At 34.8% G+C, this 27,604-nt stretch overlaps 1 pseudogene; it reads right to left on the reverse strand.

Moving 5' to 3' along the window:
- Positions 1-5,726: 5,726 nt before the first annotated feature.
- Positions 5,727-27,552, reverse strand: LOC120165220 (annotated as a pseudogene).
- Between the last annotated feature and the right edge of the window lie 52 nt (positions 27,553-27,604).

Below are 27,604 nucleotides of genomic sequence, written 5' to 3' on the forward strand. Positions count from 1 at the left end.
TGGCAACCCCCAAAGAATATTTCTCTGTTTAGAAGTTTCTTGGGGCTTGTTGGTTATTATAGACGGTTCGTGAAGAATTTTTCAATGTTAGATTTACCACTAGCTATGTTGATGAGGAAAGATGTTCCTTTTGTTTGGTCGAAAAAATGCCAAGAAAGTTTTGAATTGCTAAAGATAATAGTAACAAAAGCCTTAGTACTTGTGCAACCTGATTCAGGTAAGGATTATGTCATTTTCAGTGATTCATCCCATAATGAACTGGGATGTATGCTGATTTAAGAAGGGAAAGTTATGGCTTATGCCTCAAGACAGCTGAAGAATCATGAGAGAATTACCTGACGCATGACTTAGAATTGGCAGCAGTAGTGTTTGCTTTAAAATATTGGTGCCATTATCTGTATGGTGAGCGTTTCCATGTGTACATGAATCACAAGAGTCTAAAGTACTTGTTAACTCGAAAAGAACTGAATTTGAGACAGAGAAGATGGATTGAGCTATTAAAAGATTATGATTTGATTATTGATTATCATCCCGGAAAAGTGAATGTGATAACCGATGCACTTAGTCGAAAGACTTTTACAGATTTACGGGCTTGAGATGTGCATATGTATTTAAAGGATGACGATACCTTTATTGTTGAACTTAAATTAAAACCAATGCTTTTAGATCAAGTAAAAGAGTTGCAAGGTCAAGATGAGAATTGTTTGGCGAGAATAGCCCAATTAGAAAGAGAAGAAACCAAAGACTTCAAAATGTGGGATGATAGATGTTTATATTATCGAGGAAGACTTTGCATTCCCAATAATGATGAGTTGAAAAAAGATATTCTTTACGAGGCACATTATAGCCCGTTGACGATGCATCCAAGCGGGAATAAGATGTATCAAGATTTAAAGAGTCGTTATTGGTGGCCTGGTATGAAAAGAGTTGTATCGGAGTTTGTTGCCAAATGTTTGACATGTCAGCAAGTGAAAGTTGAACATCAAGTGCCTTCTAGATTACTACAACCGATATCCATTCCTGAGTGGAAGTGGGAGCAGGTTACAATGGAATTTGTTTCAGGGCTACCTTTATCACCAAGTAAAAAGTACTCGATATGGGTAATTGTAGACAGATTAACCAAGATGACTCATTTTATTCCAGTTCGAGTATATTACTTGATGGATAAATATGCGGAGTTGTATATAAGAGAGATAGTCAAACTGCATGGAGTGCCTATATCAACATTTTCTGATCGAGACCCAAGGTTTACTTCAAGATTTTGGAAGTCGTTGCATGAGGCATTGGGTACTCGATTGAACTTCAACACAACTTTTCATCCGTAGACCGATGGACAGTCAGAACGAACCATACAGGTATTAGAGGATATACTAAGGCCATGTGTGATTGAGTTTAAAGGATCATGTGAAAGGTATTTTCCTTTAGTTAAATTTGCTTATAAAAACATTTACCAATCGAGTATTAAGATGACCCCGTATGAAGCGTTACATGGAAGGAAATGTCGAACACCATTAAATTGGTTCAAACTTAAAGATTGAATTCTAATTGGCCTGGATTTGATGAAAGAAATGGAGGAGAAAGTAAAAATTATCCAGGATAATTTGAAGATAGCCTCTGATTGACAGAAATCTTATACTGATTTGAAACAAAAACAAATTGATTTTCAAGTGGGAGACAAGATATTTCTGAAGGTATCACCCTGGAATAAGGTATTGCGATTTGGGCGAAAAGGGAAACTGAGTCCGAGATTCATTGGACCTTATGAGATCTTGAAAAGAGTCGGATCCGTAGCTTACCAATTAGCTTTTCCTTTGGATATGGACAAAAATCACAATGTTTTCCATGTATCGATGCTTATAAGATACAAATCAGATCCATCCCATGTAATCACACCGGAAGAGATAGAAATCCGACCATAATTAACTTATGAGGAATAACCAGTGCGAATATTGGCTAAGGAAACCAATGAATTGTGTAACAAAAGGATTCCGTTAGTTAAAGTGCTTTGGCAGAATCATAAGGTAGAAGAAGCTACTTGGGAAAGAGATAAGGACACGAGGAAACAATTTCCACACCTCTTCATTTCAGGTATTTCTTTAAATTCGAGGATGAATTTTCTTAAGCGGGGAGAATTGTAATACCCCAAAAATCAAGTCAATAACTTTATTGAAAATATTTAAAATTTGAATATTTATTTGAATAAATGATAAAAGATGAGAAAATGATTTAGAATAGTGTTTTAGACTAAAGTGTAACAATAGATGAATTAAGAGAGTATTTTGGTCCTTTAAGGGGGATAGGAATTTAAAATATAGTTTTTCCTTATTAGGGATTTTAATAGGGGAAAAGAGGAAAGTTAAGTTATTTTACTCATCTTGTTATTCTTCCCGTGGGTTGTGCTTTCCTCCATAGCAAAAGGTGAATTTCATTTAGCTAGTTCTTCCTTCCGATTCTGGTTTGTTCTTGTAACATTAAGTAATGTGTAAGCTTAAGGAAAGGTTAAAGAAGATTAAAACTAAGAGATGGATGTTTTATATGAGATATAAGGAAATGGGTTTTTGAATGATATATTGATACATGGATTTTTATTGAGGTTTATTAGTAGAATTGACTTATCAAATGAGTGAATAAGAGATTAGAAGCATAAGATATGATTAACAACACACCAGAAAAAGTGATATGATTATTGAGTTGAGATGTTCTATGGAAATTTTATATGTTATAAGAGGTTAAATGAAGGAAAGTTAGCAGATATAAGTAAATAAGAGTTTAATAGTATTGTTGGGAGTAAACATAAGGAAAATTAACCAAATTTGGGTAAGAATTGGTCTGAAAAAATGAAATTCTGGGTAAGGGTTTCAGTACTGATAGAACGCTACTGATACTATAGGCTTAAAGGGGTAGAAAAATGATGAACAGTACTGATACGACTGTTGTTAGTTTCGATATTGATGGGGTATCGATAATAAGAAGAGAGTATCGATACTATGGGTTTCCAGAATATCAAAATGGTATCGATACTGAAAAGGAGTATCGGTACCATAATATAGAAGTATTGATACCAAGGTATGGGTACCGATACTATTGAGCCAGAAATTATATGATAAGCTGAAATTGTTATAGAAATTTAAATAATAGTATTTTTTAGTATTATTAAAGTATAGATGTTAAGGAGCATACTAACATTAGTATGTTATGTGTAATTAATAGATGCTTGTGTAGATCGTAACCAAGCTCTTGAGTCAAGCAATAACAAGGGAAAAGGCAAAGTTACCGAGTAGTTGGACATCACTACAACATATTAGGGAAGCATATCAGGTGAGTGCATATATGGTAATTATATTGATTGAGGGAGAATCACCATAAGTTCACTTCAAATGTATAAATTACTATATATTTTAAATTATATAATATATGTTTATAATATGTGTAGAAATGACACTATGAATAATCTTGAAGGTATAAATTGTTTCAAAGTAAAATATTAATGGCGTAGTTGTGCATTTGGCATAAATGTGTCAATCATGCCAGTTAGATGAAAGTTTAAATACCTTTAAGTAAAAGATTAATGGCCTAACTGTGCATTTGATATAAATGTGTCAATTATGACAGTTAGATGAAATGTTAAATACCTTTGAGTAAAAGATTAATTGCCTAGCTGTGCATTTGACAGAAAGGTATCAATTATGTCAGTTAGATGAAAGGTAAAATACGTTTGAGTAAAAGATTATTGGCCTAGTTGTGCATTTGACATAAAGGTGTCAATTATGCCAGTTAGATGAAAGGTTAAATACCTTTGAGTAAAAGATTAATGGCCTAGCTGTGCATTTGGAAGAAATGTGTCGATTATGCCAATTAGATGAAAGGTTAAATACCTTTGAGTAAAAGATTAATGCCTAGCTGTGCATTTGACAGAAAGGTGTCAATTATGCAAGTTAGATGAAAGGTTAAATACCTTTAAGTATAAGATTAATCACCTAGCTGTGCATTTGACATAAATGTGTCAATTATGCCAGTTAGATGAATGGTTAAATACCTTTGAGTAAAAGATTAATCGCGTAGCTGTGCATTTGACAGAAATATGTCCATTATGCCAGTTAGATGAAACGTTAAATACCTTTGGGTAAAAGACTAACGACTTTACAGTGCATTTTGATATAAACGGTGTTATTCATTGATGTGACAAAATGATTGTAAACGAGTCCAATAAAGTAGACAATTGATCATGGTTTTGATAGTCAGAACATACTTATGAATAAATTTTAATTCTTTTACAAGGTTATACATCACTAAGTAAATACTTAACATTTTTTGATTTCACGCGTAGGTAACAATCAAAGATTTGCCAAGTAAGAAGTGCAGCTGCAACAACTATCATCAATTAAAGGTTGAATCGTTAGTAGCATTGTAACAATCATACTCATTTTGGAATTTAACTGGCATGTAATTAAATTTAAGAAAATATTTTGTGATATATTTAAAGTAGTATGTTTTAGTGAATGCTTTTTCATTGTGTTAAATGGTGGGGTTTTAAATTTTGAAAAAAAATTTATGGGTTTTCAAATGACAAAATGTTTTAGAAGTGATGTGGCATATGTATCTCGTGTACGGAAGGGTATACGAGAGATGGATGTTATATCCACCATATGCACATGTGTCCTAAATGAAACTAAATGCAACTAAAATGATAAAGCAATGCCTTTTAGACATTCAATAACTCAAGTAAAAAGACACAAAACACAGTCTTTTATAGAGTTATCACACCCCCAAACTTAAGTTATTGCTTGTCCTCAAGCAATGGATAATAAGCAATAGAAAAAATAAAGTGTCAGGGCAAAGTATAAATTAGGATAGTCAGGCAGTTTAAAATTTCAGCCCTCAACAATAAGTTTGGCCTCAACATGCTAGACTGAGTAAGAAGTCAAGTACCCTACCTTAGATTAGGACCCTTTGACAGTGTATATGCGTGATTGTATCTAGTATATTCTTAACAAAATTAGAAAACTCCTAAGTAAGGTCTTATAGTTTTCCAAGGCATCAAATTATTCATTAAGCACAGTTTCATTCCTATTTATTCAACATATAACTTCAAATATTTTCTTTTTTTCTTTTTCTTACTGCTTTGAGGGGATTCGGCCCATTACCCCTACCTTCCCACACTCTATGTGAAAAAGAGCATACCTTCCACCCTAAGCTACTTAGGTAGAGTCATCCCGTGACTGCTTTCATTCACTCATGTGTTAAAATAACCATTTATTTAAGGGAGTTGCCTAGTCATACCTTCGCACAGATGAGTGTCCCCCTATAGTTATGTCAAAGCATTTATTTGTAACTCAACACAATTCAATACACTAAGGAGTTGAACTTAATCTTTTCAATCATTTCATGCCACAACAAATAAAAAATTCTTTCCTAAAAATTTTCTAAGTACCTTAAGCAGATAAAACATATAATCGTGTTAACAGGATCACAAAGAGTCAAGTTCTAAGGTCGGTTTTATCCTTCTGCAGTCATGTAAAATAATTTTGGCCTAAGTAATAAAAGTTTAAATTTATCATCGGGCATCTTCAATTTATACTAAACAACTATCCTCATTACTCATACCATGACAAAAATTTATTTCTACCATTCATTATCAATGCAAGCAACTATGTGTGAATCACAACTCCTCCCCCAAACTCGAGGGATGCATTATCCTCAATGCATGAAAAAGTAAAGTAATTACTCTAAAATGTGATGCAAAATGCTTGTGTTTGGCATCTTTTGAGAGAAGATGGAATAGCAATACGACATGCAAAGCGATTGACGTGACACCGGGTCCTGGAGGGACTGTCTAGTGGGGGTATCACCTCGATTGGAGAGGTCTCAACAAGTACGTCTAAGGCCTGGTTAGCTGCTATTTTAACAACCGATTCATTGATCAAATCTGGGGGCTGTTCTGGGGCTTCATCAGTGGACAGTTGTTCATCAACGGGTTGAACAAAAATTGTTTTCAGGTTAAAGTCTTCGACTTCAAAAAAATTTGAAGAAATTTCCTGAGTGTGTTCGGAAGAGGATGAGGACGATCTTATGTACTCATCTGTTTGGCTCTGGCCTTCTTCATGGATTGGAGAGGCCTGTGTGGTAAGGGGATGACATCAATTGGGGAATCAGGTTGAACGTTTGGTATCGAGGCAAAAAATGTGCTGCGCCTGTGGGTACTGATTATAGTTCCTTAGGAAAAGGTGGTAGCTCTTCAGTGGTAACTGGTAGCAGTTCCATAAAGAAAGCATTCATTTGTGTATCTCTGGCCTTGACATAACTGAAGAAGATATGCATTTGACCTTCCAATCATTATAGTTATTTCCTTGTCTCCTAAGTGTTAGTGACCACAGCTGTCATTCTCGTTGCGGCTATAAATTTGGCACCTCATTCTAATCCTTCACCTGGAGCATTATCATCAAAACTCATTAGGTCATGCACCTTCTTTTTGGTAATGCCCTCCTTGGATTTGATAAACTCTTCCAAAGGCTCATCTGGTACCTTTTTCTTCCTGCAAAGAGTCATGATTAGATTAGGAAAAAGTAAGTTACCTCTCGCCCGTTTGGCGCACTCATAGATCGATTTGAATATAATCTTGCCCAAATTAATTGATTATTCATAAATGATGGAATGGAGCAGTATAAGTTGTTGTAACAAAAAAGTGGTGTCATGAGACGTGGGCATCAGCTTGCCCTTTAAAAAGTGATTCCACATCTTTGTGACCGGCTTAAGAGCGTGTCAATCTACACTCTTCCAGTTAGGGGAGTTTCTTTTAAATTTTGCCCAGCCAAAACATAGGTCTTCCAACACACCATCATAAGTTTCAGAGTCGGCTTCGGTAAGGATTGTTTTATGGTGGTTCTTAACTTTACCAAGTTTAAAAAAACGGTTTATGGCAGAGTGAGTGAATCAGATGAACTTCTCTTGAACATAAACAGAGTGCTGGGAAAGATTTCCCAGATGCACATAAAATTCTCGGATCAGTGCCACCGTCTTTGGGTCCCGAGCAAATTTCTCCCAGTTGTGTTTTCAGATGATGTCCATCACCTCCGATTTGAAGGGTTCCTCGTCGGCCTTAGGGAATACCAAATGGTCTTACAAGTAGACTTGGCATTTTTGTAACGCCTTAAATTTATTCTCAGTCTCAACACTTTGGAAGCGCTAGAAACTTGTTGTTGTGGCGGAGGATGTGGAAGCACCAGGTTGATTTGGATCGAGCCATGACAAGAGTAATAAAGAGAACAAGGATATTGGAGGGAAGCAAAGGAGGTTTGTGGGGAAAGATGAAAAACCAAAGGCATAATAAATGAAGAAGAAGAAAGTGAGTGAAAGAGAAACGATGAAAGAGAAGAGTAAAGTAGACGGCTTTTGGAGAAAAGTGTAGGTGATGGGTGATTTTATGGGGGTAAATAAGTAAAAAGTGAAAAAAAGAAGATAGGGTAATTAATGCGAAAGATATAAATGGGATATAAAGGAAAAAAATAATTAAAGGAAAGGATTTTCCCCTCAAAAAAATTTCGCCCAAATGTTTTATTATGGTTTTGTGCCCCTTCATGAATGAGTTTTACCCCTACACTGCAACGTGTAAAAAAACTAAAAGAGATGATATTAAAAAATAATAAAAATAAAACACTTGTGCATAATATGATTAAGAAAAATTATTTATGTACCAAAGGCAAATTATATTGCTTAGGCAACAAAATTAGTTCAGGTAGGAAGAGAAAACTCTTGGGCATCGTGGAGTAATGACACCAATTTATCATGCAGAATTGGTTCACCATTGTTCACCTTTAGTCTTTGACCATTCACCTTAAAAGTAGTCCCATCATCCATGTTTGTGATTTTAAATTGCTTGGGAACAACTTGAGCCTTGAATTATAGAGCAGTACTTGTTGTCCTATAAAACATTGTCGAGGAAAAATATTTCTTTCATGCCAGTTCTTCGACTTTTCTTTGGAAAGATGGGCATTCTCATATGCCTGAGCTCTAAATTAATACATCTCGTTTAGTTCCAACAATCTCCTTTCTCCAGCAAGTTGTGCATCCATATTAAGTTTCTTGATGGCCTAGAATGCCTTGTATTCTAGTTCCACGTGCATGTGACATGTCTTTCCATAGACTAACTTGAATGGAGAAATACATAGTGGTTTTTAAATGTCGTGAAATATGCCGGCAGTGCCTCATCGAGCTTTGGCAACCAATCTTTCCGTTTTAGGTTGACCACCTTCTCAAGGATCAACTTGATCTCATGGTTGGAGACCTTAGACTGCCAAGATTTTGGGGATTGTATGTCGTGGCAAATTTATGGAGCACCCTGTACCTCTGCAGTGCCTTGGCAATTAATTTATTGTCAAAGTGAGTACCTTCATTACTGATAATTGCTCGAGGTATTCCGAAACATGTGAATATATTTTTATTCAAGAACTTCAACACGATATTGTAGTCGTTTCAAGTTGTTTCCATGACCTCGACCTATTTGGATACATAGTCTACAACCAAAAGTATATACTGATCACTAAAAGATGATGGAAAGGGTCCTATAAATCAATTCCCAATACATCTAAGAGTTCAACATCCAAAATATTATGCCATGACATCTCATTTCTCTTCGATATATTCCCAATGCGTTCGCAACAATCACATGACTTATAAAAGTCGTGCGCATCCTTGAATAAGGTGGGCTAGTAGAAGCTAGATGGGAGGAACTTTATAGTAGTTCTCATCCCAACAAAGTTCCCTCCACACGGGGATATATGGAAATGAAATAGGATCTCATTGTGTTCTTAATCCGGGACACATCTCAAGATTATTTAGTCACCACATTGTTTGAATAAAAATGGTTCACCTCAAAAATAGTGGCGTACATCATGTCTGAACTTTTTTCGACCCTGACTAGATAAATATGGAGGCATAATACCACTAACAAGAAAGTTAACTATGTTAGTGTACCACGACATTGTCACAACAAATAAAATTTTCTCGTCAGGAAAGTCCTCCTGAATGTCCTTCATGTCATGGAAAATGTTTTTGTTATCTATCCTAGACAAGTGATATGCTACATGGTTTTCAGTACCATTCTTATCTTTCACCTATAAATTGAATTCTTGCAACAAGAGTATCATTCTCATAAGCCTAGGCTTTGCATCATTTTTATTTACTAGGTACTTAATGGCAGAATGACCAATATGTACAATGACCTTAGTTCCTATAAGGTATGCTCTAAACTTATCTAAAGCGAATATTATCGCAAGCAATTCTTTTTTAGTGGTGGTATAATTAAGTTGTGAATCATTAAGGGTACGGCTAGCATAATAGATTTCATGAAACATTTTACCTTTTCTTTACCCAACCACTACCCTTACAGTGTAGTCACTTGAATTGTACATCAACTCAAACGGGGCGTTCAAATCAGGTGGAACAACAATTGGTGTTGAAATAAGTTTTTTCTTCAAATCAGTGAAGGTGTTGAGGCAGTCGTCATTGAACATAACGGTTTATTTTGTTGAAGCAACAAACAAAAAGGCTTTGAAATCTTCAAAAAATCCTTGGTGAAATACCTGCATGCCCTAGGAAACTCCTGATGCCCTTAACAGTTGTGGGTGGAGGCAGATTCTCAATTACTTCCACCTTGGCTTTATCAACCATGATGTCTTGGCGAGAAATTTTTTATCCCAAAACAATTCTTTCTGTCACTATAAAGTGAATTTTCTCCCAATTAAGCACAAAGTTGGACTCCTCACATCTTTTTAGCACTTTATATACATTGACTAGGTATCGGTCAAAGTCGTTGCCCGAGATGGAAAAATCATCCATAAATATTTCCAAGAAGTCCTCCACCATATTTGAAAATGGCTACCATGCACCTATGAAAAGTTGGCAGGGCATTACATAGTCCAACGAAATTCTCCGAAAGGCATAGGTGCCATATGGGCAGGTGAAGATGGTCTTCTCCTTATCTTCAGGTGCTAAGGCGATCTGACTATACCCAGAATATCCATCGAGGAAATTGTCTACTAACCGATCAAGCTTCTAATCAATGAAATGAAGATGGAAGTGGTATTTCTTTATCACCTTGTAGAGCTTTCTATAATCCATACAAATCCACCATCGTGTGACGGTTCGTGCAATCCAAAGTTCATCGTTCTTGTACTTTACTAAAGTCATGCCACCCTTCTTCAGTACGCATTGAACTAGATTAACCCAATAGCTATCGAATATGGGATAGATCACCCCAACATCGAACTATTTTATGATTTCCTTCATCACCACTTTTTTTATTATAGGATTAAGTCTTCTTTGGGGTTCAAGAGAATTGCTACGAAACTTGTCTAGCTGGATCTTGTGCATGCATATAGTATGGTTGATTCCCTTCAAGTCTGTCATAGCTCACCTAAGAGCTTTTTTGTGCTGTTACAAAACATTCAACAAAGTACCCTCTTTCTCAGGGGTTAGACTTGTTAGAGTATGCCCAAAGACCAATTATATGATGATTGTAATAATACATTTATTTACCAATTTTATTGAATAAAGGCATTACCACTATTATTTTCAGTTATATGTCTATTTTTAACGTAAACTGAAAGATATTAAAGTCCATATAATAACATTATTAAAAGATCCATAGTCAATTATTATTACGGGCATGGATAATGATAATACACTTAAGACTAACATGTTATTGATTGATGACAACTAGTTGTCATTGACATAAAGATGTCATAATTGATACATGATTATATTGTTAGACAACAATGTATTGAATTGACCCATCATGAGCATATGTCTTGGATTATTATGTAATAGTCATAACATTGCTCATGGTGATGACTATATGTATCATCCTCAGACTTGATATCAATGTCATCCCAACATATATTGTTGTATGTTTTGATATAGTTAAACATGCTCCATAACTGGTTGCACTATAAAGTATGTTATTGAATATATCTCGATATATGTAGTGGGTGTATATGATTAAGATAGAATTTGTCCTTCATACAAAATAGGAAACATATCACAGACCACTTGATTGAGTAAGACTAGAAATGCATGGCCATGCTCGAATAAGTTGATATGAGATATCACAAATTATTCGTTAATTATAGTCTACTCTAGATATCAAGAAACAATAGATGGGTTATACAAGTGTGACTACTCCAAGACTTGTGCCCATTCTAGATATAAAGGACTAAAGGATGTAATACATAAAAGAGTTAATCACGAAGATGATATGTCGAACCATAATTTATTGTAACTTAGGTGACAATGATATATTTCTAGATGTCACTCATTTTATGTAATATTAGAATTGTTCTAATATTTACTACTAACGTTACAATAACCTACAAGGTCACACCCTAGGATTGAAATGAGCAAAGATGTACAATTTGTTGTATGTTACTAAAATATATCTAGAGTTAATATATGTATATTTGATATACATATGATTTTAATTATCCCAAATATAGTAAGTAAACATTAAAAGAATGCAATTTTGATTACAACTCTTTTAATTGATATTTAATTCTGAATAATTAAAAAAGATTTAAAATAAACATTAAAGATTGTAATTCAAATTATATGTCTTTAATGTATATTTAATTTGAATTAATTAAGTAAGATTTTTTTAATAATTTGAAGTAAATTAAAATCCCTAGATGTTAGGGTAACTGATATATTTAAGTGAGGTAAGGTCTAGCAGCCGTTTTTTTACTTCAGTCGTTTTTCTCAAAACTGATTTTGAGAAAAGAAAATTTTGCTCTCAATCTGGTGAACTAAGTAGAGGCCGAGACGTTTTTTCGTGTATGCTTACAATTCAAACCGTTCGTGATCACCATTAGTCGCTATTGTATTTACTTTTTTAAAGGAACCCATTATAAGTATTCGCATCATTTCCTCTCGATTTCAGTTTTGCGCACTTGGATTACTGGTGAGACCATCGTGTTTTAGTTTCCGCTGCACTGTTGGGTGAGCCGACGGTCCTAGTAGTGGTATCAGAGCCACTTCTACGATCCGAATTTGGGTTAAATTCTTGGTTGATGCGATATGTATGAGATGCATGTTTTGGTTTTACTGTTTTCGACGATTATGTGATTTTGTGCGACATTGATGGCGGATTAAAGTTTTAATTAATATGTCAATATGTTAATCTATTTTTACATTATGTGTGTTTCTGCAAGGATTTAATATGTCAATCTTTGACATGATGATCGGTGGGTATGCAATAGCAAATCGAGTTTGGCAGTGAAACAAGGGTTATTTCGATGCAAAGAAAAAAAAACCTTCGAGATTGAAATTCCAAAAAATACAATTCTGGTTATAATTGTTATCAAATTGTGAGGTTTTTCTATAGAAACAGAAGTGTTGTTTTTCCAAAAAAAAAACCCTAGACCCCGCAAGGGGCTTTGCACCTTGACCCTTCATAAGCAATATAGATTGTAGGCCCATATTAGTTTTTTAACAAAGACGTAACAACATGTGTATATATATATATGATATGTTTGTTTTGTACGGTGTTTGACATAAATGGTTATAGCCCTTTTTCAATTTACAATGGTTGAATTTTAAAATACGGCCTGTGTGTCGTGCCTTTCTATATTTCAGTTGTATTTCTCTTCTCATCTTATTCTCTCGTATGTAAAACGAATTTGTTTTAAATTGTAATCCTATGAAGATTCAAAAGGAGCAGACGAATGGACTGAGCTAAAGGTGAGAAGATACCTAGAGAGCATTATTAAGTTTTAGGGTTTTGGTTCTCCTATTGGCTTGGGATGGGCCACCTTAGTTATTATTTTTGGGCTATAACCATTTCATTTTATTTATTGCTTATATTTGTTATGTGGGTAATGCAACAATTACTAAAATAAGAATAAATATTGATGAGATCAATAAGGGCCTAATATTAAAACAAAAAATGATGAGATATTTACGCAAATCCCTCTTTATAATCTAAGTTAACTTAATTGTCCAATATTTACCCTCGTTAAGGCTTCGATTGATATTGTGTGGGCTTTGCCAAAACATTGGTACATAAATCTATCTTGGTTAAACGTGAATAATAAGCAAGTGATATTCACCAGTTAAGATATTGGTAATAACTTAGCTAGGTTATTCTAATAGGATTAGAAACCTAGAGGCTAAGTATTTGGATAAGTCATGAGATGATTTCAACAAGAGTTGTTCACCAAAAGGAGGAGTTACATGAGATGTAACTAGTAAAGTGTTACTTACCTAAATAATCACTATCCTAAAAGAAAAGCCAAAGCTGATTTAGGAAATTGATGTATTATGGATCCTCACCCGCTAAAATAATTTCATTGAATTTTTTTGAAATTAAAATAGAGAGTGTTTTTTAATTTTGAATAAAATAGTGGGAGTAATTTGTAAATAAAGACCTCTTTATAAATTTTTAATTCGGAAAATTTACTTACTTTAATATTTCCATTGTTGTAGATTTAATGGAAAACAACACTTTATCACTGCGATCACTCCTTGAGAAGGAGAAGCTTAATGGCATAAACTTCCTTGACTGGTTTCATAATTTGAGAATTGTTCTCAAACAGGAAAGGAAGGAATATGTCATTGAAGAACCTGTTCATGATGGACCGGCAGCTAATGCTTCAAAAGCTGACAAATTCAAGAAACATATGGATGATATGTTAGACGTTGGATGTCTAATGCTTGCCACCATGACTCCTGAGCTTCAGAAGCAACAAGAGGACATGGTTGCATATGAGATGATTCAAAATCTCAAAGAAATATATGAAGGGAAAGTACATCAAGAGAGATATAAGACCTCTAAAGCTCTATTTCAATGCAAAATAGCAGAGGGAACTCATGTAGGAGCTCATGTCATCAAGATGATGGGTTACATCCAAACGTTGGAAAAGTTGGGATTTTCTCTCAAAGATAAATTGGCTACCGATGTTATCCTACAATCGTTGCTAGATAGCTTTAGCTAATTTGTCTTTAATTTCAACATGAATAAATTAACAAGACTTTGCCACAGTTACTTGGTATGTTACGAACTACTGAAAGTAACATGAAAAAGGTTGGACCTAAGCCCATTCTGATGGTCCACAAGGACAAAGGAAAGGGAAAGAAAAAGGTAACAACAAAGTCTAAGGGCAATGGTAAGGCCAAACCGAAAGGGAAATGCAATGAAACCAAATAGGGGACTTAGCAAGGAAGGAAAATGTTTCCATTGTGATAAGACCGGACATTAGAAGAGAAATTGCCCTGTTTACCTTGAAGAGGTCAAGAAGGAAAAAGCAAACGAGACGTTTGTTTCAGGTATTTATGTTATTGATGTTAATTTTTCAACATCTACTTCTTGGTTATTAGATACTGGTTGTGGTTCTCATATTTGTACTTGTGTATAGGGACTGTAAAAAAGAAGGAATCTGACTAAAGGAGACGTAGACCTACGAGTGGGAAATGGAGCAAGAGTTGTTACATTAACTATAGGGACATGTGTTTTATCTTTGCCTAGTAGACTTGATTTAAATTTAGAGGATTGTTATTTTGTGCCTAGTTTGACTAAGAAAATCATTTCTATTTCTTGTTTGGACAAGATTGGTTTTGAGATTATTATTAAGAATAATTGTTGTTCTTTTTATCTCGATAATGTTTTTATGGTTCGACATAATTAGTTAATGGTCTCTATATTTTGGATCAAGAAAACACCATTTATAATATAAATACTAAAATATCAAAAACAAATGACTCGAATCAAACTTATCATTGGCTTTGTCGTTTAGGCCATATCAGTGACAAACGTGTATCAAAACTCCATAAAGATGGATTCTTAGATTCATTTGTTTTCGAACAATATGATGTATGTGAATCTTGCTTGTTAGGAAAAATGACTAAAGCTCCTTTTAGTAGTAAAGGTGAGCGAGTAAGTGATTTATTGGGCTTAATACATAGTGATGTATGTGGACCGATGAATACACAAGCCAGATGTGGATCCCATTACTTCATTACTTTCACCGATGACTTCAGTCGGTATAGGTATATTTATCTTATGCACCATAAATCTGAAGCCCTTGAAAAGTTTAAGGAATTTAAAAATGAAGTACAAAATCAACTAGGCAAGAGTATTAAGGAACTTTGATTAGATCGAGGTGGAGAATACTTAAGCATAGAGTTTTATGAACTCCTAAAAGAATGTGGGATTGTTTCACAACTTACACCACTTGGTACACCACAATAGAATGGAGTTTATGAAAGAAGGAATCAAACATTGTTAGACATGGTTTGATCGATGATGATTCATAGTGATCTTTCGACTTCATTTTGGAGACATGCACTTGAAACATCCGCTTTCTCACTAAATCGTGTTCCATCTAAATAGGTTTAAAAGACGTCATATAAGATATGGACTGAAAAATGTCTTGGTATGTCTTTTTTGAAGATTTGGGGTTATAAAGCTTATGTAAAACATCAGATGTCTACAAAGCTCGAACCTAAATCTCATAAGTGTATATTTGTTGGATATCCTAAAGAAACAATGGGATATTATTTCTTCAACCCTAACAAGAACAAAGTGTTTGTTTCTCAGACAGGAGTTTTTCTCGAAAGAGAATTTCTCTCAAATAAAGGGAATGGTAGAAATATTGAACTTGGAGAAGTTCAAGAACAACAAATCAGTGAACCTAAAGTTGAAAATGTTTCACAAGTATTTGAGGAACATTCAACAGATTTAGAAACACATTCACTGTGCAGATCCATAAGAGAACGCCATACACCTGAGAGATTTGGATTTCTCGTTACCATACATGGAGATATTCTTCTTATGGATCAAGATGAGAATATAACTTATCATGAAGTAGTGTCTAGCCAAGACTCTGAGAAATGGCTTGAAGCCATGAGATATGAGATGGATTCCATATCACTAAACTAAGTGTAGACTTTGGTTAAACCACCAGAAGGGGTCAAACCTATAGGGTGTAAATGGGTTTTCAAGAAGAAAACTGACATGGATGGTAATGTACAAACATACAAGGGGCGATTAGTCGCTAAAGTGTTTCGACAAGTTCATGGTGTAGACTATGACGAAACATTCTCCCCTGTAGCTATGTTTAAGTCCATCCGGATCTTGCTCGCAATAGTTGCATTCCTTGATTATGAAATCTAGCAAATGGACGTCAAAACCGCTTTCCTTAATGGAAAACTTGAAGAGGATGTGTATATGATACAACCAGAAGGCTTTGTCGCTCTAGGAAATGCTAGAATGGTTTGTAAGCTACAGAGGTCTATTTATGGTCTAAAGCAAGCTTCTCGAAGATGGAATCTTCGTTTCAATGATGTGATCAAAGAATTTGGCTTTTCGGAAATGAAGATGAGCCTTGTGTTTATAACAAGGCTATTGAGAGCATTGTTTCTTTCCTAATCTTGTATGTAGACGACATACTCATCATAGGAAATGATATACCTACTTTACAGTCTGTTAAGACTTGGTTAGGTAGTTGTTTTTCTATGAACGATTTGGTTGAGGTAGCGTATATCTTAGGAGTTAAGATCTATAGAGATAGATCAAGATGACTACTAGGTATGAGTCAAAGTACATATATAGACAAAGAGTTGAAAAGGTTCAGTACGGAAGAATCCAATAAAGGATTTTTGCCTATGAGACATGGCATTTTTCTTTCGAAGGAAATTTGTCCTTCAACTCCACAAGAAATAGAATAGATGAATAAGATTCCATATGCTTTGGCTATTGGTTCTATCATGTATGCCATGATATGTACTCGACCAGATGTATCGTATGCTTTAATCATGATGAGACGGTATCAAGCAAACCCTGGTGAAAATCACTGGGTTACAGTTAAAAATATCCTTAAGTACTTAAGAAGAACTAAGGATAAATTTATTGTCTATGGAGGGGAGGAAGAGTTTAGTGTAAAAGGTTATACTGATGCCAACTTCACAATCATAATCGGGTTTTGGTTTTGTCTTAATGAAGGTGTTGTGAGCTGGAAAAGTTTGAAGTAAGACACAATATCTTATCTACGACAGAGGCTAGATATATTCCAGCCAGTGAAGCATCAAAAGAGGTTGTTTGGCTCAAGAAGTTCATATCAGAATTAGGGGTTGTTCCTAGCATATTAGATGTTGTATAACTCCGTTATGACAATAATGGAGCCATTGCACAAGCAAAGGTACACAAATCTCATCAACGATCCAAATATATTCTTAGGCGCTTTCATCTCATTCGAGAGATCAAAGATTGAGGAGATGTGGAAATATGTTGAGTACAAATGGATGACAACATTGTTGATCCCTTGACGAAGCCTCTTACAAAGCAGAGGCATGATTGTCACACTGAGTCACTCGGTATTAGATATGTGAGTAATTGGTCTTAGTGTTAGTGGGAGATTGTTAGAGTATGCCCAAAGATCAATTATATGATGATTGTAATAATACATTTATTTACCGATTTTATTGAATAAAGGCATTGCCATTATTATTTTCAGTTACATGTTTATTTTTAACATAAACTGAAAGATAATAAAGTCCTTATAATAGCATTATTAAAAGATCCATAGTCAAGTATTATATGGGCATGGACAATAATAATGTAACATTTTATTGATTGATGACAATGAGTTTTCATTGACATAGAGATGTCAGAATTGATATATGATTATATTGTTAGAGAATAATGTATTGGGTTGACCCATCATGAGCATATATCTTGGGTTATTATGTAACGGTCATAACATTGCTCATGGTGATGACTATATGTATGATCCTCAGACTTGAGACCAATGTCATGCTAACATATATTGTTGTATGTTTTGATACAGTTAAACATGCTTCGTAACTGGTTGCACTATAAAGACTGATATTGAATATATCTCGGTATATGTTGTGGGGTGTGTATGATTAAGATAGAATTTATCCTTCCTACATAATAGGAAACATATCACAAGACATTTGATTAAGACTAGAAATGCATGGTCATGCTCAAATAAGTTGATATGAGATATCACAAATTATTCATTAATTATATTCTACTCTATATATCAAGAAACAATAGATGGGCTATACAAGTGTGACTATTCCAAGACTTGTGCCTATTCTATATATAAAGGACAAAAAGATGTAATACATAAAAGAGTTAATCACGAAGATGATATATCGAATCATAATTTCTTGTAACTTAGGTGATAATGATATATTGCTAGATGTCACTCATTGTATGTAATATTAGAATTGTTCTACTATTTACTACTAACGTTACAAGAACCTACAGGGTCACAGCCTAGGATTGAAATTAGCAAAGATGTACAATTTGTTATATGTTACTAAAATATATATACAGTTAATATATGTATATTTGATATACATATGATTTTAATTATCCCAAATATAGTAAGTAAACATTAAAAGAATGTAATTTTGATTACAACTCTTTTAATTGATATTTAATTCATAATAATTAAATAAGATTTTAAATAAACATTAAATATTGTAATTCATATTATAAGTCTTTAATGTTTATTTAATTTGAGTTAATTAAATAAGATTTGTTATTAATTCAAAATAAATTAAAATCCCTAAGATGTTAGGGTAACTGATATTTATTTTTCTCGAAATAAATAAACATTGATAGTGATGCTTTGATCAACCACACTCATTGAAAACCCTCTCTTCTCGCAATTTATTAAGATGCGCCCAGTTGCTAAGATAGGAAGCCCAAGAATAATAGGTGCATTTTCATCGGTCTCATAATTTAAAATAAAGAAATCTATTGGAAAGACGAACTTATCCACTTTCACTATAACATCTTCAATTTTGCCCTCGGACAAACATGTGATCAGCCAGACAATTACAAAATCACTGTGGTTGGTAGAGCATTACCCATTCTAAGTTTAAAAATATGAACTTATGCATCTGGTTTACGCTTGACCCCAAGTCACAAAGGGCTCTCCCAACATACTTATCACCGATGGAGCATGGTATAACAAAGATACATGATCTTTTGCTTTGGCAAATGTTTACTCAATGTCAAACAATATTCTATCACCATGGCAACATTTTCTATTCTTTCCACCTCTCTTTTTCTTGGCAATGTCCTTCAAGAAGTTAGCATAGGAAGGCATTGATCAATAGCTTTGAGCAGTTGAACGTTGATATACAGCTTATCAAGGACATAAACAAACGTTTTGAACTAGATCTCTCATTATGCTTCTTCAATCGCTAAGAAGTGGAGGTTTGATTTCATCTACTGCAGGTGGGGGTAAAACTTTTGCCTTGGCAATAAATTTTTCACCATTATTAGGTTGAGTTTTTAACCCCTCGTCCTTCTCCTTCTCCTCAAACAAGTCTTCTTGTTTAACATATTCATCTTGACCTTCTGGTTCTTCTTGTGTAGTGAATTGGCGAGAAATTTCTTTCTTATTTCCCCTAAACTTATTATCGAGATTAATTTAGGTTTCACTTCTAAGTGTAAGTGTACTGCATTACTCCTTTCCAGGAGGCTTAGTGACCTCAGTATCACTAGGGAGACTTCCTTACGGGTAAGAATGTACTCTCGTGGCAATTTGGCCCACTTGATTCTCCAACGCTTTCAATGATGAACTATGGCTTTATAATAGATTTGCTTGGCTTTGTAACAAAGTAATTTGATTCTTGATTGTCGATGAATGTTCATGTATCAATGTCTTTGTTGAAGTCATGAAATCTTTTATCGAGGTATTAAATTCCTGCAGTGAAACTCCAAGGGAGTTGGAATTTGAGGAATATGCATTACCTTTATTGTTATTTTTCCAGGGCATCTGTTGATGCTAAAAACATGAAGGTTCAGAAACATTTTGCTTCGACCTATTAATGTTGACTACATAGTTGTTGTTGTTCCCTTGAATACCCCAAGAAAACTTTGGATGTTATCGCCATCCAGGATTGTATGTTTTAGATTAAGGGTTGTTGTTGCTTTTATGAAATTTGCCCACGAAATTGATAGACTCCTAGTTTTCTGGGCATTGACTCTCATGATGATTGCCATGGCAATGAATGCATACCGAGTTAGCTGTCTTGACTTATTTCAGCTCACATGAACATTGCAAAGTTTTTAGCATGTTAGTTATTGAAAAAAGTTAGGCATAAACTAAATCATTACCGTCAAGTTCATACGCCCCAAATATTTTCCTGTCGGTTCCAAGCCTTGCAGCCAGGAATTGATAGTCATTGTTAGCTATCTGATCGAGGATATCAAAGGCTTCCTCGGGTGATTTGTCAAGAAAATTTCCATTCGCTGAGGCATCCAACATCATGTGAGTAGGTTCGTTAACTCCATTATAAAACATTAAAACTTGATTTTAATCGTGGAATTTATGGTTGGTGCACTTCCAAAGTAAACTTTTATATTTTTCCCATCACTCATACATATATTCATTACCACCTTGGCGAAAACTTGAAATGTAATTGTAGAGCTGGGTGTTCATATTGAGCGGGTTATATCAAGGTAGAAAATTTTTGCATAAGTTAACCTAAGATTCCATTGAGCTGAATGGGACTCCACTCAACCAAGCTCTTGCTCGGTTACGCAAAGAGTAAGGTAATAATTTTAGCTTCAGCACATCCTCTTGCACACCTTGTTCCCTAAACGAGTCGCATACTTCAAGGAATGCACGTACATGCTCTCTAGCATCTTCATTAGGCAAGCCTTCAAACTAACCGATATAATTGAGCATGCTTAACATCGCCGGTTTGAGTTCAAAATGGATTGTCTGTATTTTCGGTGCAATGATTCCAAGGTTGAGATCATCAAGAATAGGATTTAAGTGATCTTGTATAGCTCGTGATCTTGCAGTATTTTGGGGAATATTATTTATCGCGATATCGCGATCTGCCTGATCTTCTATAGGGTTATCATCTTGAAACTACAGACGATTCATACAGCCTATGGCACGCTGAGCATGTTGTCTTCATCTGAATAACTGGTCGATCTCAAGGTCGAATTGTATTAATGGTTCGTCAGTAGATCTCCTGGTCATGCAAAGTCAAAAATCTACAAAAGAAATAAGAAAACAAACAAGTAAAACTAAAATAAATAAAGAAAATATGACAAGAAAATAAGAGTTACTATGGAAAAAATTATCAAAATTGCTTCAGTTGCCAATCCCCGGAAACATCGCCAAAAACTTGATCTCGTATAAATGTGTGTGTTGTGGAACACAAATATGTCCAAGTATACACAATCGATGCAAGTTATATAGTAGTAAGTGAGTTATCGTCTCCACAGGGATTGATGGGGATTTTTTTATGATTGCTACAACTAGAACTAAGTGCCACTAATTAGTCCTAAGATTCTTGTCTAAAAAGAAAAAGCAAGAAGTACCAAATGATGTGAATAGATGGAAAAATATTGTTGAGGCGAGAAAAATTATAAAGTGAAATGTGTAGAAAAGTTTGGTCGAGGCAATAAAGATATGCAACGGTAAACAAATAAAAATTGTCAGAGCAAATAAAAATGTTAAGTTTAATATAATCTGAAAAACCTCACACAGTCATACTTCTAACGGAGCACTTGGGTTGAATTTTTCTATGGCGAGAAATTATTCTATGTCTAAGATAATTTAGTATGCTATGCCTATGCTGCCCGACAGGTTATACTAGAGTGGTCCTAGAACTTTTGCTACGACAATACTACTCAGTGTAAAGTACAGCCAAACTGTTGTTGTGGCAATACTCCTCAGTGTAAATTGTAACTTTTAGCCTATCATACTCAAGCATTCACCCTTTTAGTTAAATGAAACCCTCTCCTTATCTCTAAGGTGGATTAAACCTCACCATCTCGGAGTAGTTCCTTTGTTCACGTGGATCAAATCTAACTCTCTTGAAGTTAGGTATCAATTCCTATAAAAATGACAATCTCTTGAAAGCTCTTACAGAGACTAGGAATGTTTTGCCGTGGCACCAGAAATCTCTCAAAATCTCTTACAATGTCAAGTAAAAAATTTAAAACAATGAACAAAACAACACTTTAGCATAAACAAGCTTCATCATTCATTAACATTAAAATAAAATATTATCAAAGCATCATACAACATCAAATAAAACAGTTTATGGTGCGGTAAATATTATCCCAAAATTTAGTCTTTAAGTACAAGCCCTTAATTGATATGAAAATAAAGAACAAAAGGAAGAAAAACTCCCAAAACAGAGCTCGATCGTGACATTTGGACAACCACCATGACTGCTCCTGGGAGAAGCCTCTCTCGAGGGTATATTCTCCTCTTAAATCCCCTTTATAAAGAGATATAATGGGGTATTTATAGTGAGAATTTCTAGGGTTTAGTACCCTTGAAATTCCCTAAATACCATTGGTTTCATCCCCTTTGCATGAATAACATGACAGCTGGTAGTGATCCCAAATTCTTTTATGATGGCATGATTGCACGTGAGGTCGATTGGATAGCTAGCCAAGTGACGTCAGCTGCTATGTCAGACTTGCAAGAAAAAACTCACCTTGGCAAGAAAACTTGTTCCTCACTGTCATCTTCCTATGTTCATCGGGCCCTAGCAAATTAATTTGTCTCGGCAAATGAATTATTCCTTAGTCATTTCCTGCATCATTACAGCCAACAAACAACCTTTCCCCTCAGCAGCATCATATTACTCAAATAAACTTTTCCTTGGCAAAAACTTATCCACCACATGCACATGTGTCCTAAATGTAGCTAAAATGCTAAAGCAATGATTTTTAGACATTCAATAACTTAAGTAAAAAGACATAAAACACAGTCCTTAATGCTTTTAAGGATATTAATCCTCGCAAGGCTCCTGGATATGATGAGTTACCTGCTAGTTTATTCCGAAACATTGGGATATAGTTGGACCAGATTTAATCTAGCTATGTCTGTGGCTACTTTGGGGACAATTATATATGTCGGTAGTTAATAAGACGATCTTGGTTTTGATTCCTAAAATTGCTAAGCCAAAATACATGCGTCAAATGAGACATATTAGATTATGTACAGTGGTTTATAAAATTGTTTCGAAGGTTCTTGTAAACCATTTAAAACCAATCATGGTATATTGTATTAGTGACAACCAAGCGGCCTTTTTACCACGTAGGTAAATTTTAGATAGCATCTTGGTTGCTCATGAGCTTTTACATTACATGGATTCGTCCAAAAATGGACCTAATAAACACTACAGCAAAAATGGTTTTTTGCGGCGTTTTTTTCTACCTATAGCGGCGTTTTTAAGTGCTGCAAAAAATACATGCGGCATTATGAAAAACGCCGCAAAATGTGCCGCTGAAAATAGCGCCGCTAAAGTTCACGGCGTTTGTTAACCAAAAACGCCACAATAGGTAACGATATATAGAGGCGTTTATTTAACAAACGCCGCAATAGGTATCGATATTTAGCGGCGTTTGTCTTAAAAACGCCGCAATTAGTGTTAATATTTAGCGGCGTTTTTATCACAAACGTCACAATAAATGTTGATATTTCGCGGCATTTTTTTGTGAAAACGGCGCAATAGGTCTGGTATTTAACGGCGTTTTTAGGGTACAAACGCCGCGATAGGACTGGAATATAGCGTCGTTTTTAGGATACAAACACCGCGATAGGTCTTATATATAGCGGCATTTTTTTGATACAAACGCCGCTAAATAACACAGAATTTAACCAATTAAAAAATTATTGTCGATTACCCCCAAATCTATTTTTTCAACCTATTTCATTATCCAACAAACATAACAGCTATAACATCAAACTCTATATCAATAACAAGCAACACAAATCTAATATAATAAATAAAATTTTTCATTAACGTAATATAAGTTCAGTTAAACACGGTTCAGTAACATTAACAGAATGCTGATAACATAAATGAGACTATGATGGTGGATTTTGAGGTTGATTTTTTTGTAGCATCTACATCATATCATTGAGTCATTTTTCAAATTCTTCACATCTCTGCTGATATGTTTCTTCTCTCTATGCATCCGTTGCTTCCCTTGCTTCATTTTCCGCTTTTATGTTAGCCATTTGTTGATCCATATCAGCCAACTTTTGTTTTAAACGACTAACTTCTAATTGGGAAGATTGAGACTGTGATGACTTGTACTGTGATGAACTGGATCCAAAATATTTATTGGGAGTAACAAATGATCCTTGACAGTGCACCCGACTACATCACAGGCAGCCAAACACTCCTTGTTGGACAGTAATTTATTAACTCCATCTTCTGGTATCTCTTGTAAAATAAGGGTCTTTTGAGAACCCTGTAATGTCAACAGGATCACAAAGATTGCCACATTAAATCTGAAACTCATCAGAAATGAGCAGCCACGTTTTCAATACACAAGAATCTTATAAACCAAAGAAAATAAATTTATTTTCCCAAGGACATTGTAGTAACTAATAACCTAGTCTTTTTTAACTAATATTTTACACCCCACCATCATGGTCAATGATCTCACAGGGAAAAAGATAGGGTGGTAAAAAAGAAAGAGGAAACAAGTGAATTACAAGAAAATTCCAGGTCATATGGCATATCAACAGTTATTACTCACCCCAATATGTTCAACAACATTCGATACATAACGTACATCATTTGTTGGAGTGTAGTTACTTGAGAAAGACCTGCAGTACAAATGTCATTCTCATCGATGAACCATAGTATAAAGAATAGGAAGACAAATAAATAGTATAATTTTAGTAGATGAACAAAAGAAGCTAAAGAACTAGCAAGATCGGTAAACTGATTAGTGGTTGGTATTCAACACCTTCCTATAATTGAATTCAACAAAGTGGACTTCCCGGATTTTTTAAGACCAAAAACAAAGCAGTGAAAAACATTTTTTCCGTCTGTTTCTTCTTACAATCTACAAATCGTCGCCTACTGACACGAAGGGCTGAAGTTGGATCTCCACCATATCCAATGCAAATCAAATTAGCCAAACTCAATGCTGGCTCCAGACTTGTCATCCAGGCCCACTGCAGACCACGTATATAATGAGAGTTAGAGTTAAGAAGTAGATTGACTAGAATAAAATTGTTAAAATATCAATCAATACCAACAAGATAAGACCTGCATTTTTTACCAAACCCAAGAAATAAATCTGATCTCAGAACCATGAATTGAAGTCCCATGCTAAAAGAGCACAGAGAAGAGAACAGATAAACCCAAAATGCTAACGGAGGTGGGAGGCAATCATATTTTTCTACATGTAGATAAAGCATTAGTATAGCCAGTGATGTTTAGTTGACAATAAACATGGTGAAATGGTAAAGTACTTCCATAGAGAATTTAATTAAAGAAATTATGAAACTATCCAGCAATATTAGCCATTTAATAAGACCATGCACTACAAGTAAGTGGAACTTCAGATCAACAGCATCCCGATGTTCAATACTTATTGCCATATGGTTTACAAATGCAAATTAGAAAATGCATAAAAATCTTGTGAAATCCATAAACGCTTCTAGTGCCACGAGTAGGATCCTTAAGACACTGTGCTGTGCAGAAAATTTAGGATATGGACAAAACTCATAACAGAAATAAATGGCCCAAGATAGCCACTAAGATGATATCACATGTTATAACAAGAGTAAGAAATCAAGGAATGAGTAGTAAGCACAACAACCCTCAGATAAAAACCAATTAAGTGTTAAATTTCCTTGAGGCGTTCTCTCTGCAACCTCTATGTAAGGCTCTGTAGTCCATGGGCTGAATTAAGGACAACAAATATGTTAATAGAAATATATTCTAAAAATCAAATAGGATAATGGGTAAACAACAGCAGAGGCCAAGTCTAAAAGTTAATTTCTTATACGAGAAAAAAATGATCAGTAGATGAAAGCAGTAGAAGTAGATTGACAAGGCTAAAAGTTAATTTCTCATACAATCGGAAGATCCCACGCAAAAAGTCCATAGCTTGAGAAAATTACCAACCTAATTCTAGGCTCGGACCGAACATATTACCATATATATGATTAATCAAGTGCTCTGGTATTTAAACCAAATATATACAAGGAAAAACAAGACAATAGCATCAATGTCAGTTTGAACAAATAATAGTTATGTCCACTATCAAAACTAAGAGTCACCTGGTCAGGGGAATGCTTGGTTGGAACTGGAAGTATGTCATCCCGAAGCTTTAATTCATCATTATATCCAAACTTCCTCAAGACAGCCCAAGTTGTCTCAAGGTGCCCCTTTTCTATAAAAAGAGCATGAATAAATAGGAACCCTTCAAGTGTAAGACCAAGGTCACTGACTCCTCCTTTTATCCTCTCTTGAACCACCCTCTTTACACCCATAATCTTAGTAGGTTGTAATGGACCATTAAAGCATTTAACATGTTTATATATTGTGCAACATGTCAAACCTTCCAAGTTTCTAGGAGAGAAGTAGTTGTGGTTAAGAAAAAAAAAGCAACAAAAGAGAAAAGAATACCTGAAACTCATTCAACTCTGCATCACTAAGGGCTCCGTCCATATCATGATCACAAAGCATAAATATTTGTTTCAATGCCCTGATACATCGTGGCTTCAAGGTTTGTTTCTCTTGATCAAATAGTGGAGTTGTTGGATGCAGAACTGCCTTTTGAGCATAATAGAATACATCAGGGACCTGGAGATATAAAAATGTAACACTTATATTTTGACCTTCAAATATCTTTACCTACTAAACAGGCAAAAAATGGTAAATGGATTTAACAAACATAAAGGTAGCATTTACCAATTGCTCAAAAGAAATATAAAACAGGAAGTATATTACATCAAATAACAAAACAACGATGGAAGCTTAAGTCTTGATTCTCACTATAGCCGACAGCCAACATTTAAAAGGTGAACTGCTAATCCTAATGCGTACAAACTACAAAATGAGTGTGATGTAAACCTAAAAAACGTACAAAAGAAAATTGAAACCTGAATTAGAGTATCTGCGGAACATTCTATATAGGTTTCGATCTCCCTGAACTGTTGCATGATTGGTGCCATGACTTGTTCCAAGTTCATGGGCTGACGTTCATCTCATAAATCAAGTTTCAACCAACCACAATCACTGGGGCCTTGATCTATTCAGATATTTTAAACAATGGACAAATTGTAGAAAATACAAAGACCCAGTTTGCACGGTGCATCAATTAAATCAAATTATTCAACTTTTCGTGACATGGGTTCTAACAAATGCATTAAAGGAACAATGCCCATTGAATCAAAATGAAGAAATAAGCAGAAAATCAGAATAGAAATTTAGTGCTATCAAAATGAATCAAAACGAAATGCTTCGAAGAAATCAAACCAAAGGAGAAATAAAGCGGAGAAATAAAGAAATAAGAGTCAAAAGGTCGATGGTGGAGGAAGATGTTCTTACCTTTGTGACTATCGCCGATGGTGGAGAACCGATGCGAGGGTTGATGGAGGAAACTGAGCAACTGATTGGGGAATAATACGATGAAGAGAATAGGGCTAGGGCTCAGTCTCAAAATTTGGGGGGTTTTATAGAAAGTTGCGGCGTTTGTAATCCAAACACTGCTATAGTTTCACTCTATCACTGCATTTACTTAAAAAACGCCACTACTGTCCAAATGTTGAGCGGCGTTTGTGTTTCA

This window comes from Hibiscus syriacus, unplaced genomic scaffold (assembly GCF_006381635.1).
Source record: "Hibiscus syriacus cultivar Baekdansim isolate YM2019G1 unplaced genomic scaffold, ASM638163v2 tig00111582_pilon, whole genome shotgun sequence".
NCBI classification, from domain to species: Eukaryota; Viridiplantae; Streptophyta; class Magnoliopsida; order Malvales; family Malvaceae; genus Hibiscus; species Hibiscus syriacus.